General features: G+C 32.1%; 1 protein-coding gene and 1 pseudogene across 1 annotated transcript in view; one reads left to right on the top strand and one right to left on the bottom strand.

The window, feature by feature from the left end:
- LOC105292456 (adhesion G protein-coupled receptor L3) overlaps positions 1–15965 on the bottom strand; it is a 610351-nt gene that overhangs the window by 533465 nt on the left and 60921 nt on the right. The gene's annotated exons all lie outside the window — the stretch shown is intronic.
- LOC111740063 lies at positions 12335–12453 on the top strand (annotated as a pseudogene).

Raw genomic sequence — 15965 nt, 5'->3', positions numbered from 1 at the left:
ATCTAATTTAGATAATATAATTCAAACAATCCCATCTTTTAAAAAACACTTGAAAATAGCTTTATTTCTTTGATAATAAAGTATTAATTTGCTAACTTTCAAGATTCTAGACATATCTAAAGATATATTTAAAAATAAAAAAATAACAAAAATTACTAGAAGTCTTAACTAAAAATAACATTTGGGTGTACAGTGTTCAAGAACTTTTTATATGATCATATCTATCAATATATTTTATTAAAAAGTAGGTCATGTTATATGATCCATTTTTCTTATTCAGTAAAATATTACAGCTATTTTCCAGATCAATAAGTGTAAATTTTGCAACAATACTTTCAATTGTCACAAACCATTCCAGTAAGTAGACCTATCACCACATATTTAATTAACCTTTTTGTTAGATATATAAATTGATTCCGATACTTTGCTATTAAAATATACATCTTTACATAGACTTTTGTGGTAATTGTCTATTTTCTTTTAAAAAGACATAGGGTAACTTTTTAATCATTAAACAAGAGAAACAACTTTGTAATCTAGAAAGCCAATCTACTCTGAAATAATTTTGGGGGGGAAATATTCTTAGATAATAAAAAGCCAGAATTTAGAGGACTTTAATTTAACATTATCCAATATTTAATCTCCATTAAGGTCTCTCAAAGAAACATGGTATATTTAAAGACAATTTAGTACATTACATGTACAATTAATGAAAAATAAAAGACAATTTAGTACATTACATGTACAATCAATGAAAAATACCTTATACAGAAACTTCTTTTATTTCCATTAAATTATGCTTTTTCTTAAAAAAAAAAAAATTAAACTGATTTTAAAGAGCAGCTAATCAACTGGATTTATATCTAATAATGTCAGCCTCCCTGAGGTAAACGTATCACAACACATTATATTCTTAACATATTTCTACTTCTCTGAGTCCCTTCATATGTATTTGTACATTCAATACTGAACTATTAAGTGCTTTCTAGTACCCATGAAGTAATTACGACACATAATTATCCTCATTTTACAGATGAAGAAACTTTGATCCAAAGAGGTTAAGTGACTTGGCCATAATCACACATTTATTAACAGAACCAATATAAGAACAACACATTTAACATCAAACTCCTAAATCCAAGTGCTTTTGTCATGGGACAAGGATGAAGGTGTGTGTTGGGGAGGGCAGGGGGGGATAAAATAAAAAAATTAAAAAAATAGATGGAAAAGAAATGGAAAATACAGCAAAAACCTGGAAAGTCCTCAAACTAGAAAAGAAAGCCATGGACAAACTATGGCCAGCCATAGAAGATTATATTACTCATTGATACCTAGAATCAAAGATAAGACCTTAGATATCATAAAGCCCAGCCTTACATAGATGAAGAACATGTTTAAATGTCATCTATTTAAAGATGCTTTCCTTGACCACATTCTTCAATAGTCTCTCCTGTTATAGCACTTGTATAAGGTACTCAGTAAATATATTCAGAATAGATGAATGGGAAGACAGCCAGTTGATATGAGAAAATGAATTCTGTTCAGGGAAACAAACATTTTTACTTTATTAGGTGAACTCAACAAAATACTACTCCGAAATCTTAATGAATACCCAATTTTCGATATAGCAGTTTCATTACATAAGAAACTAAGTTTCAGAAGTTATATATTTTTGGCTTTATGACCTAGTGCAAATAGTTACTATATTTTAAAAGGAGCTACTCCTAAGATGAAATATTACAACTTCTATTATCAAATAATACAATATCCTTTTTGAGACCAGTCTAGACAGATACAATCTGCTAGAGTCTGAAATATTTTTCTTTTATGATCATGAACAGACATGGAGCAACAACATTTAAGGCACTAAATTGTAGCCACATAAGGAATTTATTATTAAGGGAGTTTTGTTCAACGTGAATTACAGTTGACATGTCTGTATGGAAAACATACAAAACCTATAGTATAAATTAGGTTTTGATACTGTACTGTGCTCATATCTGTTCTTTTTTGTATATGTACTCAAAACCATTCCTGCTAATAAAGTGTTTCTTTTCCCTTTGAAATATCACTACAATGTTTTCTAAAATATTTTGCAATTTGATATCATGATTCTTATTTTCCACCCAAAGACTACCAGAAATACAAGAAATACTTTAATAGTCTTAGAAAAACTAAAATTAAATCTGTTACTTGCTCATCCATATTTTGCTCAGAACTCTAGAGTTTTAATCTGAGAAGAAAATACTCTTGAGGGGGAAAAAAAATACTTTTAAATCTTAGCTGCATGTTGGAGAGCAAGAGAAAGGGCAGATGAAAGAGACCCATCTTTTCAGAATATAAACATGATTCATGTCATAACTACAGGCAGCTAAACTCAACTACAATAGTTAAAAAAAAAAAAAAGAAAGAAAGAAAGAAAGGATTAGCTGTGTCTCAGCAGAACAATTTCAAGTATAAAGATCCAGAGGAAACATTACCTAATTTCACTTTAATCTGCTCTCTTAATTTCCTGACCAGCCCTTTGGAAATTGTTGACTGCACACAGTCACTAAGTCTTACAACTTTGAATTTGCTCAGCAGGTATAAATTCTTGGCTGTCTTCACTCAGGAGATTAGGCCATTATTACATCTTCTATAGGTTAGAAAGTTTATCTGTCTTCTCCTGAAGGGTCCCTCCTAATATTTACATTGCTTGGCCTAATATGAATAATAGTATTGTTTATTTTTATAGTGCAATAGAGCTTATGATACATTTTACATGTATTAATTTATTTGATCCTCAACAGTCTTTGCTGATACACAGGATAGATATTATCCCATTTTTATAAATGAGAGGTGGATACCAGGAAGGTAAAATAAACTGTCCTGAACACAGCTGGAAAGCTGTGCCTCAGACTAAAATTAAGATTTTGAGACTCTTTTTCAAACATGCTTTTCAATACATCTCTGTGATTTTAGATTCAGGCTTCTAGTCAATTCTATGCCAAAAGGTTGACTCTACCTAAGTAACTAAAACTCTGATCAAAAAAAAAAAAATTTCCAGTAAATATAAATATTCTACAAAGTAATGAGAAAGAGAAAACACAACTAACTTTGGTGAGTGTCTACCTGGATCATGCCCTATGCTAGGTACTTCATATGACATCTGCATCCATCAAGGTAAAGCAATATCAACCATTTCTTGAAGTACTTTCATCTATATACTATTCTAAGATTCAGATGCATGACTCTGATCCCTATAACTAGGTCAGGCCTGTGTCACCATCCACAAAGTGTGGAACTTGAGGCTCAAGAGGTTAAATGACTTACTTTCTCCAAATTGTACATCTACTCTATGGCAGAGTCAAAAACTGAAATCAAGTCACTGGCCCTAGTAACATTTCAGGGAATGTACATAGTCTAAATTCCATCCATAGGCTGCCAGAAACCATCAAAAAACACTTGCTGAAATTCCAGGCATTATTTTTTTTAAAATAAATAAACAAAGCCTAGGGAACTTCTTTTCTAACAGCTACAATAAGAAAGAAATAAAGATTTAAACTTGAAAGAAAGAAATAAAAATTTAAACTTGATTAAAACTTCAAAGTTTCCAGTTTCTTTCACAATCATTAGTCGTTTGATTCTCACGACAATATCTGTTATGTATGTTGGGTATTATTCCTATTTTATAAATGAGTACACTATAATTTAAGAAAGTTAAGTAATAAATCTTTTTTAAGTAATAAATATTTTTTTTGCAAAAAATAAAAATAACAAGGGGAAGACCATCTAAATAAGGAAAATAGGCAAACCTATATAAAATGAAGCTCAGTTACACATTATCAATTAAATTGACCAAAACGAATTAGAAATGAACAGTGGAGATTCCACAGTTTGTAATACAAAATGATTCTTTAAACACACCTGTGACATCCCAGTGCAAAACAAAGTTCATTTATAGTCCAGAAAGTCAGAAACAGAGAATAAATGAAATCAAAATCTATAAAATCATAATTAGTGGGAATAGATATTTGCTAAATCAATATGTAGCAGAACTGAGTGCTATTCTTTTAAGTTTAAAATAGGTAAATTTATAACGAACAAAAAATATATCCTTAATACTGCAATCATTACACATATGAACCTAAGATGTATAGACTGAAAACACAAATGTCTTAAAAACATCTAGATTTATAGGTGACGTGCTTTTAATGAAGGTTAGTCAAGGAAGCTCTGGAGTTACGATGGGGAAAGAGCCCTCTTTGTTGTAGACAGCAATATTTTGAAGATACTAAGGAAAATATTTTTCTTTTCTTCCCAGCAGCATGACTTTATTTAAATAGACCAGTTTGCTGAATAGGATAATCAGCTTCCTTTGTCTAACAACCTTTGCTCTCAGGTACCTACTCTTTATTTCATCAGAATAAATCCCCCATCATTCTGCTTTTAGCCCACACTTTTATATCATGAACTCTGATACAATGTCAAGTTCTTCAATCTTAGTTTTCTACTTCTATTTTTAAGAGAATAAATAGATTCGATGGGGTCTCCCCTGAGGCGAAAAGACATCACTTTTATTTTAGATATATAACTAACCAAATGCCTAGTCTGATCTGTCTTGACATGGTTTACAACCAAAGGCCTGCAAAAACCAGGCAAGTTATGTCCCTGAATCAAGCAGGCTGGAGCAAAGCAATGAGAATTAGTGAGAGCTATGGTAAACTACAACATCCATGTATTCTCTAAAGTTATCTAATTCAAATTTATAAAGTATCCTGACAGACAGACTGAAAACTAGAGAGATCGTGCAGGACATTCTAAGATTCCTGGGGAAAACAGGAGAACTAGAGGCCGAGTGCTTTCCTTGAGATAATACAGAAAAAGGACAGTAAACTCCTTATCAACATGAACTAATGTATGCACATCTTATCAAAATAGAAGTAAATACCCTTCAGCTACCACCAGAAGTAGTCAGATGATCTTGGAAACTTAGTTATTAATAAAAGGTACTTTTTTGTTGTTGCTGAATAAAGCATTTTTGTCAGGCATAAAAAAGAATATTATGATAGACCATTCAGAGTTGATAAAGGCAAGATTCCTTCCCTCAGATAAACTTACAGTGTAATGGAGGAATTAGTTATCTGATAATAGGAAGTGAAGTGCAGGTTTAAATAGTACAACAAGCTATACTGACAACAAAGAATATTTACTTTGTCCCAGGTCTATGGACAATCTGTTCTGTCTGGGAACAGTATAGCAAGTTGCCTCTATCCTCTATAAAGTTGCAGGCTAAAAGTGCCCTCAGTTACAATTCTAGACCACTGTTTTCCAGAAAGAAGAATGAAGCCCCATAAAAGAAAGAGACTTCCCAAAGTCACAAAACTGGTCAGTGGCAAAGCCAGGGGCAGATTTCTAAGTGTCCATCTAGTGTTCTTTACGGACCAGCACTCTAGCTCTGATAACCAAAAAATCTACAGAGAAGACACATGATGAACGCTAAATCAGTCACTCTGATAAGTATAGTCATTCATTCAACACTTTTACTGACGAGTTCTAGACTAGATACTAAGGGTACAAGTTGCTAAACACAGCATAAACAGTTCTGCCCTTGAGTGTCATGGGGAATTAGATGTTTGCAATATGGGGTCAACATAGTTTAAAGAGCATAACATATTCTTTTTTTCTTGTCTTGCACTAATGAGGTACAATTTGAAACTCCTCAATTTCATATTGGAGATGGCAGTCACTCTCATGGTTTACATAATAATGTTAACATCTATCACTTTTATATTGGTTCATTAAACTATTGGGAATTCTTCATATTGAAGATAGAAAAAACTACTTATGCCAGGACTCTGTCATCAAATATATCTCAGACTTCCATACTTTAGCTAACATTGTCTTGCCAAAGCTATTCAAATTGCAGCAGCTTTTTCCTCTAATACTGCTACATATGCACTTTAATTCTGTGCTCATTTATTATGTTGCACGTAGATTCACCTTTTAGTAAAAGACAAAGGTCATTTTAGCATCCTTTACTATCCAAGATTGTGAAGACAATAGATTATTTATTGAAAAAGTCAGAATTTTCACAATTTTTTAAACTATTAATATTTTGTCAATTTCTCTTAAAATGACATTCTTAATGCCTAGGAACAGATATAATTGTGAGAGGAAATATTTTTTTAAATATCTATTAAAAATATATTAGGTATATAACAAAGTGCCATTAAGACTTGTACCATAAATTCCACTTGAGTGGACAGATGTTAGTTAACAAAGAAAGTATTTGTTAAAACCTCTAAATGTTTTTATAATATGCAGCTGCAAATTGGTAAATTTAAAATAGTGAGTGAGGAAGCCATTCTCCTCTCATTTGTCACATGTTGGACAGAAGGGGATGGGTTATAAACAAAAATTTTACCACAGCTTTTATAAAACTATGCTTCCATGTTTTAATGACACTTCTCTTTTTTTCTTTGTCTTTTAACATTAGCTGAGAAACAGACGGTAGTAATTCAATGCCACAAAATATATCACAAGGCCTTTCCATACAAGCCTATTTTTTCAGCAAGTACAGGACACCTCTGTACAACTCTGCAGAAATGGCTGGGTGGATAAGAACATTTGGGGAAAGAGTGGCTACAATGCTACTCACATAGAGTCATTAAACTATCTTTCTCCTTATTTGGGACAGAGCAGTGACTTGCCTCTGCCAACTGCAAAAAGGCACTATATCGCACAATTTCCTTCAAATAACATACTTAAAGAGAACTTCAGACTAATAATAGTGGTATCACTTAAATATTTATTTTCCTTTCCAAATCAAATAAAATTCAACACAGTAAACTAAAATTTGGTCCTAAGACAACATGTGTCCTTTTCTGTTATAAACAGCAACAACAAAAATAAGTAAGCTAATACTTATGATAGACGTTATATTAAGCATTTACATGCACCATCTTATCACATCCATCAAAACAAATTAAAAAAAAAAGAAATTAAAATAAGTAAGTTGTATTATTATCCCCTACTTACTAATGAGGATATCAAGACTTAGAGAGTGTAACTAACCCAAGCCATAGAGCTAGCAAGTAGAAGGAAGCAAATCCAGGCAGTCTGACATTAGACTCCACAGGACAGTGTACTACTGTACACTCAGGATATCACATAATAGTTTAAAGTAGATTTTATTTAACTTCAACTACTGTCTTTGTAGAATATACTTTATACGGCATTCTGAATGCTCTTTAATGGGCATCTGATTACACACAATCTCTAAAACTCTTGCTTTAAATAAAGATATTTTTCTCACAAATATCAAGATAAATTCAATATCGATAATTATGGTCATTCAAGATCTACTTTTCATTCTAAATATTATGCCAATAAAATAGCAGAATCAGTGCTGGTTTTAGTTGGCATCACATCATGGTGTCCCTGTAGAGGCCAAAACCGTATTCTCACTAGCGGTCTATCCCAAGCTCTCTATGGAAATATTAGCAAAGGGCATTTCCATGAAATGAAAATCAGGACTGCATCTTTTTTTACTTTTAAAAGGATTCTCAAAAAGTAAAATGTACCTTGTAGTCCTTAATATATAGAATATAGGACTTAATTACACAGATATTTGATTTATATAAATGAATGCAATATTAATCTTGCCAATAAATTACCTTTAATTTTGTTTGACAATATATTACCTTATCTTTCCTTCTTGATTCACTTTCTTTGTTTATTTTTAAAACATATGACCTTTGGACATACTTATGTTTCTGAACATAGATTTTTTTCTTAAAATTTTAAAAGTTTGTGCTAAAATCTAAGAAATGAACGTGCACAAATTCAAAACTCAGTATCATAAAAGCATGTCTTAAAAAAAAAAAAACTATAGAAGCTGTCCTTCAGCATAAGCACTTATATGCAAAAGTAAAATGTTTTAGTGTCCTAAGAGACACCATTACTTAGAGAAATCAGATGTGCTAAATAATTCCCAGATATCCAAAATGCACTGAATTGACTGTGAATTCATTCTGTTATATGAAGACCTCATGAAGATCGAGCACTTAAAAAACTATTTCCACCTCTAATGGTAAATTTAATATATACTGAAAGGTTCTTTGTTAAACGGACACATCGTTTTCTTCTCCCTTTTTTTGTATTAAACATCACACAAATGAACAGCAAAAATCTAGAATTAGATGGAACTATATATCACCCATTCATCCTCTAATAAGAATGAACATCTGTGAAAAGGAAACCCTCTACCATTCATCTCAAATAGAAGCAAGAGAGGTTTGTGACATATAAAAATCTACCTCTTTCAATGATAAGTGACGTTTTCCTCTGTCTGGGTTCTGAGAAAGGTCACTTACACATTAATTCTGGGCTGACCATGAATGCTGCTTCTGAATAATCTGAAGCTCAAAAGCAATGAATACTCTTTCCTAAATTAGTGAGCTCTGGGACACAGCTGTCTTTAGTAAAGAGTTCAGAAGAGGAGGAGGTTTCTCTGTTTCCTTACCCATTTCATTCTTTAGTAGTTTCCTTTGTTTTCCTTTAAATGCCACAAAAGAACAGTATTCTTATTCTGAGCCACCAAAAACACCAGAGTAATTAATTATATTTCTTAATGCCATAGCATAACCTCATGCAAGATGAGATGTTTGAAAAACTGCACAACATTCAAGTCTGTCAAATCTTGAAGAACATGGACTTAGATATTCAAGGTAATATAACTGTGAAGAGCAAAGACTTACAACACATGCAGGTTTCACAATTTCATTGTGCCTTCTTGGCACCTAAAGGCATTTGAGTTTATAGTCCTGACTTGGACTCTAAAGAACTGGATTTGAATTCTAGTTCTACCACTTCTTAGCTGTATCCCTTGAGTGTTAATTTTATAGAAAAAGGAAACTAATACTTATCTTCAGCATTTTCTTAGGGGTCTCTTATAGTCCTCTCATATTAGAGAAACTCAATAACTGCTATTGCTTTTCTACTGTTTCCTTTAACCACAGGCTTCCTCAGTTTATTATGAGACAGTTTTCTAGGAAGGAATGTAGCAAAGAAATATTACCATTTCCTATATGCATGATATAACGGGAATTTACAAACCACCAGTGTCAGGTCCTCCAAATTCAGTCCTGACATAACTATGATCAATGAAAGAATTGATCAGAAAAGTCCCAAAAATAAAATCAGGTGTTTCTGACATAGCAAGGGCTAGACTCCATATTTAAGAAGATGCTTTCTTTTTTACTGTGTGAGCTTCTATATATAGTAAGTGTTTAGGACACTCTGCATTTCTTGTCCATTCTTACATTTCATCTCCCGATTTGAAGCAATAAGAAAAACATGCTTCCGATAACATTAATTTCCTGACAACTTCTCCAATTGCCCTTGCATTTTACACTCCTATCTCTAATGCAGTGTTACATTCAAAATCTAACCTACTATAATTGCTACTCTCCTATAACACTTAGGACATGAGTAGACAGCCATATGCTTCCAGGAATGTCTAATCTCAGATAAACATTTATTTCTCATTAACAGTACTAACTGAAAAGTCATACAAATAATATAATTCTAGTGTCAGAAATATTGGTGCTAGTCACATGTAAAATACTCTCAAATTCCCACCCTCGATGGAATTTAATCAGTCATGCAACAACATTCTGCTAGTACTTTAACCTTTCAGATTTTAAGAAAACAGAAAAAGTAAAGGTCCGTGCACTCAGGAGCCTAAACTTTAAGTGCAGCCTTCGAGGCTATAACTATTATTTCTTGGCTTCTAACATTTAAACTTTACATATTCTGACCTTTAAATGTGATTGTTTTTGCAAGCTCTATGGGTCTAAATTATTTGTACTCTGATAATTCTAAGTAAATTGGGGTCTGAAAACAAATTGGTTTACATAAATAAATGTTAAACAGTTATTGTTTCTTATAAACAGTAGCAAATCTCTTTGACATGATATTTTGAAAAGAAAACTGGATGTTTAGGAGAACTGATTTTTCTGGCAATGTTTTGATATATGTAACTTCGTGCTTGCCACTTAATTTATCTTGGTCTCAGTTTCTCCATCTGTAAAATAAGGGAGCAGAACTGAATGATTTGTAAAGGTTCCTGCCAGTTCTCAAATCAATGATCTCATTTAAGTCTTTTACTCAGATGAATTAAATGGTAAATTAATAAATCATCTATTAAATTAAATGTGATGTTCTGAGAAAGCTTTTGCTGGTGAACGACAAGGATTTGCATTTTGGTTTAATTTTTTAAATAATGGCTCTAGCCAAATTTAGAGCTAGTCCAGTCTGACAGCTTGTTCTGCAAATTACATTATTACTTGAATAGAGCATTAGGCCATATTTCGAAAGTGCTCAAAGAAGCAAAGCAAAATGGATTTTAATATGGCTTTATTTAATTCCATGCTTCAGAAATATCACAAATCAGTTTCATTAAATTTAAACACATATATTTCAAACTTTGGTGAAGGTAACTGTGATAATGAAGGATTATTTTTCTACCTATCTGGTACAACCAGTCTGTACACTACCACGATAAGATCTAATCTATTCGAACTCGAAACAAATGGGCTCTGTACAGAGTTCAAGTGCACAATAGTTAAATTTCTCAAAATCAGACCTATTATTCTCAAATTCTCTTTTAGAAATGCTTTCTAAAAGGAACACATACAAGAGAACAGGGAAGAGAATGTAAAATGCACTAACAAAGCATATGTTCTATTAAAAAGGGAAAAAAAGAATGTCTGAATTCTCGTTCCATGTTGATGTTATAGTTAAAATTAGTCATACAGCAGACATTGCACCTGCCAGCCAAAAGTTTATAATGAACAGAGAGACTTACTGCAGAGTCTCTTATCAGTGTAGCTCCCTTGGGGCCAAAATATTGATCCCTTTCATTGAACAAATACTAAAGTAACAACAAGAATCCATTATGTCTGACCTAACAAGAATTTTAATTGAACAAGTTACTATCTGAATGCCCAAGAAACAGTGGATATACTATCACTTACCATTCACTTCTTAAAATTGTAAGTATAAAGGGCAAATAATGAATGAGTTGACAAAATTATTCATTTTCTCTGAGTGCTCCCCAAATAAATGTCCTTAGTTTTAAAGAATCAATATATTTTGCCATCTAAAAAACTTAATTATATATTTTCTATAGTACAGTAGCAGTACTTCTCAAGAAATTATCTTATACAATTAATAAATGATGTATTACAGGTTTAACATTTAATTTTACATAGTCTCTTTCCAAATAGGTGTCATATTTTAATATCACACACAACTGAAATAAAATCGAAAGGCCATTTCTTTCTTTTTTAGAGTAGGTTATTAGCACTAAAAAGGCATGCTAACAACTTGATGTTAAATATTTTATAGGTCATTTCCATAGGAAATTAAGACACATGAGTAACTTTCTCACAGCACAAAATTTACCTCAGAAAAATGGCTGAGCCCAATAAAGTCTTATACACTTTATTAGACCCTAGGCTAAAACATAATGATATTAAGAAGAGGTAGATTTATTTAGATTAATCAGCAAGTAAAAAGGATAACTATTCTTGAGATAAAGTTTTGTATTCAGCATCTACATAAAAGAGAAACGTGAATTCAGTAAAAAAAAATGGCAGTTATTTCAAAGTGGAATACAGCAGGCCTGTGACTTTTACACTAAGAAGTTAACTTTATTCACTCAAATAACTTTCAAAAGAATTGAAGCAATATTAACTAACTGAGACATACATTTTTACCCTAAACTACCTATACTTTTTCACTTTGATCACTTAATAAATGTATCTTATTAAAAATGCAAAATAAATTTTATGGAATCTCTAAAAATTAAATCTATATGTTTTAGAAAATCAAGCATACATTTACATGGGATCATAAAAATGTCATGTTGGCGAATTCAATAATTATACATATTAATAAATTTTAAGGTCAGTCATAACATTTTCCTTGCCACAATTTTGGACTAAGAGCATGTTCCCATACTTCCACAAAATTCTCCTGATTAGGATTTTGTGTTTTTAAAAGCATTTCAACAGCTCTTTGTAGATACATTTGAACTACTTACTATATAATTACAATATTTTAACCAAAATACTGAAAAAACTGAATACAATTAAAGTATTCCACACTCTATTCCAATTTGAGACAAAAATTGCCTTCTCTGAAAGAGAGAGATTTAGTCCGTGTACAGCCTGCCTTTTAATTGAGTAGCATACGGATTTTATGAGCTAGTACATGAGAGAGGAAAACAGAAAAGAAGGTACCTTTGTTTTTCTTCTTACTGAATCATGATATTAGAAGAAGGATAGTCTACGGCCATGCCACCCTGAACAAGCCCGATCCCCTCTGATCTCGGAAGTTAAGCAGGGTCGGGTCTGGTTAGCACTTGGATGGGAGACCACCTAGGAAGACCAAGTGCTGTAGGCATAAAAACAAACAAAAAATAGCATCCTTATTTACCAAGCTTACATTATCAACTCATGTTAAATGTTCTTTCGAGTCTGTGCTGGAAAGTTGAGCCTAGCTTTTAGGTAAGCTAAAATCAAAACAAGGATGAAAAAACTGACATAAGGCACAAACAGATCAAATCTGGCCCTTCTCAACTCTCCGGGACTGATGTGGCAATGGATAATGAGAAGGTGTCTTCAGGTTGGCCAGTCTCTGAGATCAATGATGGCACACTGGTGTTAATAGTACTCTCTCTGTGCAACTCTTAGTAAAAAACATATAAACCATTTGGGCGGCAGGGGTGGGGGGGGTGGCGGGGGCAGTGGTAAGAGGACGGAGACTTATTGATGCTAAGTTGAAGCTGTGACTCTCATCGAATTTCTTTTTTTTAAATGCTGATTGATGCTTCTTAAATACCACATGCCAGTAATTTATTAGATGAGATATCTGTTTTCAGAAAAGGTTATTATAAATGTATTCCAATAAAGTTGAAGTCTTCATTTTCCAACTAGAATTGTAATTCCATTCATTTATGCAACTCGTTGGAGTCTGCTTAAATCTTTTACACATATTTTAAAATATGGTATCCAATACATCAAAATTATTATGAAGCTCAGTATTATAATACTTAGAAAAAGTGTAATGCACCAAAATTTAAAATATATTCAAGACTAAATTAAAATTCATTTATTAGCAACAGTCTAGCATATTTTCATAATTAAAAATACAATTCTGAACACTAATTCTCCACTGCCTTACTTCAATAATGTTCCCATGAATTTATCTTTGGAGATCACAGGCATTGACATTAGTCCATGGTTCACTTTTTTTACTAAACTACTCTAATTTGGATCAAAATTATTTTTGAGTCAGACATTAAATATTTTTGGAATGATGAGATTTTTCTTACATATAAAACCATTTCATTCTGTAAGAATAAGCATTAAATTCTAAATGACTAGAACAAAAAAAAAAAATTACTTCCTGAAAATTCTTATCCCTATATTTTTATAATAGTTTATTTAAAAAAAAAATATATGTACCACAAAGTTCAATATGGAATCCACTGTAGAACATTCCCTATCTACAAATTCTGTTCAAAAATATCCGGTAAGAATTTAGAGAAGTAAAGCAATATATGGCAAATCTCTTTTTCTAACAGGAATAATGTTAAAATTGAATGGCATATTCTTAAGCATCTAGAATCCCTACTCTATATTAAAAAAAAAAAGTACCCCCAAATAAAAAAGCAGCTCTGTATTCTGCCTTATGAATGTGTATGAGCATAATTTAATCTTTCTAAAGTATCACTCAATTCATTCAAAAAGGTAATATAGCAGTGAAGCACCGAGAAAGCATAGAAAGCAAAGCTCTGTCTAAAGTACTCCAAAGCCAGAAAAACCATGAAGTGAAGAATCAATCCAGGGTCAGAAAGATCCTTAGGATGGAGTTGTGCAAAGCCACTAAGAAGGCATGAAGAAGGAAGCCCAGAGCGCCTCTGAAAATGTAATCACTGTTGGAATCACTACAAAAATACAAATAAATATCTAACATGAAATGGTACAAATTACTGTTGAGGTGTTTTTTTTATTTGTTTGATTTATCAAAGTGTAACTCCCAGAATAAAAATTCTGGAATATGAAGATTAAAAGATGTAAAATTCAAAAGTTAATGTCAGTAATCCTTATTAAATTGACACCACTGTGGATAATTTCCCCAAAATGTTTATGTGCATCAATGTATGTGTTTTTGCAAGGACAATGGGAAAAATACATCCCAAAATGCAAATTTTAAAGATCATTATTTTTTTAAGTTAATTTCTCTTAACTTTGAATGAAATTGTACTGAAGGTCAAAAATCTTAAATTGAAGCTAATTTTTCTTACTGTGTGTGCCAGGACTTTCCACTTACTGGAACCAATCTCCACAGTATGTTATATTGCTTTTATTCAAAAGCCAGTTTGATTCAGCACTTTTCATCATTGTTCAAGGCTAGTAGATTTCAAAACTTATCCATTTTAACCAATTATCTCACCGTTTCTTCCCTAACAAAACCATGATGTTACACTTTTTTTTATCTTACATTACCTGGAGCTTTCACCCACAGAGATTAGAGGTTATTTACAAACAAGTTATACCTGCTACATTTTTCTGTCACCATTCAAATTCCATTTATTAACTAATCTTATTTTTTTAGCCTGGGGAGATAGGGAATAACTGCTACTGTCATGGGGTAAACATAAAATCTAGATGATAGAGCCTAGAATATTCATGTATGGAGCCAGGAAAAAAATCCGTCAATCAAAACCACTTTGGAAATAATGTTTTGAATAGCGAACATGATGAATATAAAGATCATCAACAGATGAAGCTTCGTTTATTAAAACCCAGCATCTGTGGCTATGTTGCAAATGCTTTTTTAGCAAGTTCTTTGGTAGATTCTAATTTCCCAGAAATATAGATATATTTATCAAGTTAATTCAATGAATAAAAATTAGTTCAAATATTCTGTATAGAAAGATTTTAATATCTACTACTGCTCATTCAAATGAGCATGTCTGAAAACCTTATCTTTTGTCTTTCTACCTTTTGCAGGTAGAGAGGGATGATTGTGAAATTTCATTAATACTTTCTTGCATCTTACTAGCTTGATCAACGATATAACTTTATAGATAACTGACTCTAGCCATGACACATAGATGCCCTTTATTAACACATATGGTTACTCAGAACTAGGACCTTGGCCTTCCTTGCTTATATTGGTACTTACTCAAAAACTCTGTTTATTTAAGAAAATAGTTTCCCCCCCGCCCAGGCATAATGTACAGTTTCAACATAATGTGTTTTTTTTTTTCCCTTTCCCATTCTGGAGAGCACAAAAGATGAACAAATTTTTGGTATTAGCAGTCTGATAAGCTTCACTTCATTAAGAAAAAGTATGTTTCACCAAGTTTCCTAATGTCTTCTAAGCACAATATTTATCATTATGGATTTAAAATTTGACATAAAGCAAACTTTTGTGTAATACTCATTGGTTTTGCTTTTTAAATACACACATCAGTGATTTTTAATAAGAAAGGGAAGGAGGGAGGATCTGAATTTTAATGTGATTTAGACAAAACATCCTTCATATTCTTACTTTATGTCTCAACATATTTTATAATGTCTCCAAGTTTATAATTACTCCGAGTAAAATCTGAATCCAGATAACATGGTCCTTTGCTATGTTTGCCCATTTAGAGTTCTGTGTATAGACGATAGTTTAAGGAAAAAGTTAATTAACACAGCTGTGGCCTACATGGAACATTTTCTAGGCTAAGACAATTCAATTCAGTTCCCCTAGAAATCAGTTGACTGGAATTCTTGGCTTTCTCCCAGGCAGTTTCTTAAAAAGGTTACCAGCTTAATTGAATGAAATCAGTGTCTGCAACTATCAACAATTATCTATAGAGCAATACTTGTTATTAGACCGAATAAAATTGAAGTTAAAAA

The sequence above is a fragment of the Pteropus vampyrus genome, unplaced genomic scaffold (genome assembly GCF_000151845.1).
Source record: "Pteropus vampyrus isolate Shadow unplaced genomic scaffold, Pvam_2.0 Scaffold57, whole genome shotgun sequence".
In the NCBI taxonomy this organism is placed as follows: Eukaryota; Metazoa; Chordata; class Mammalia; order Chiroptera; family Pteropodidae; genus Pteropus; species Pteropus vampyrus.
The sequence above is the reverse complement of the archived record's forward strand: the minus strand, read 5'-3'. Positions and strand labels throughout refer to the sequence as shown.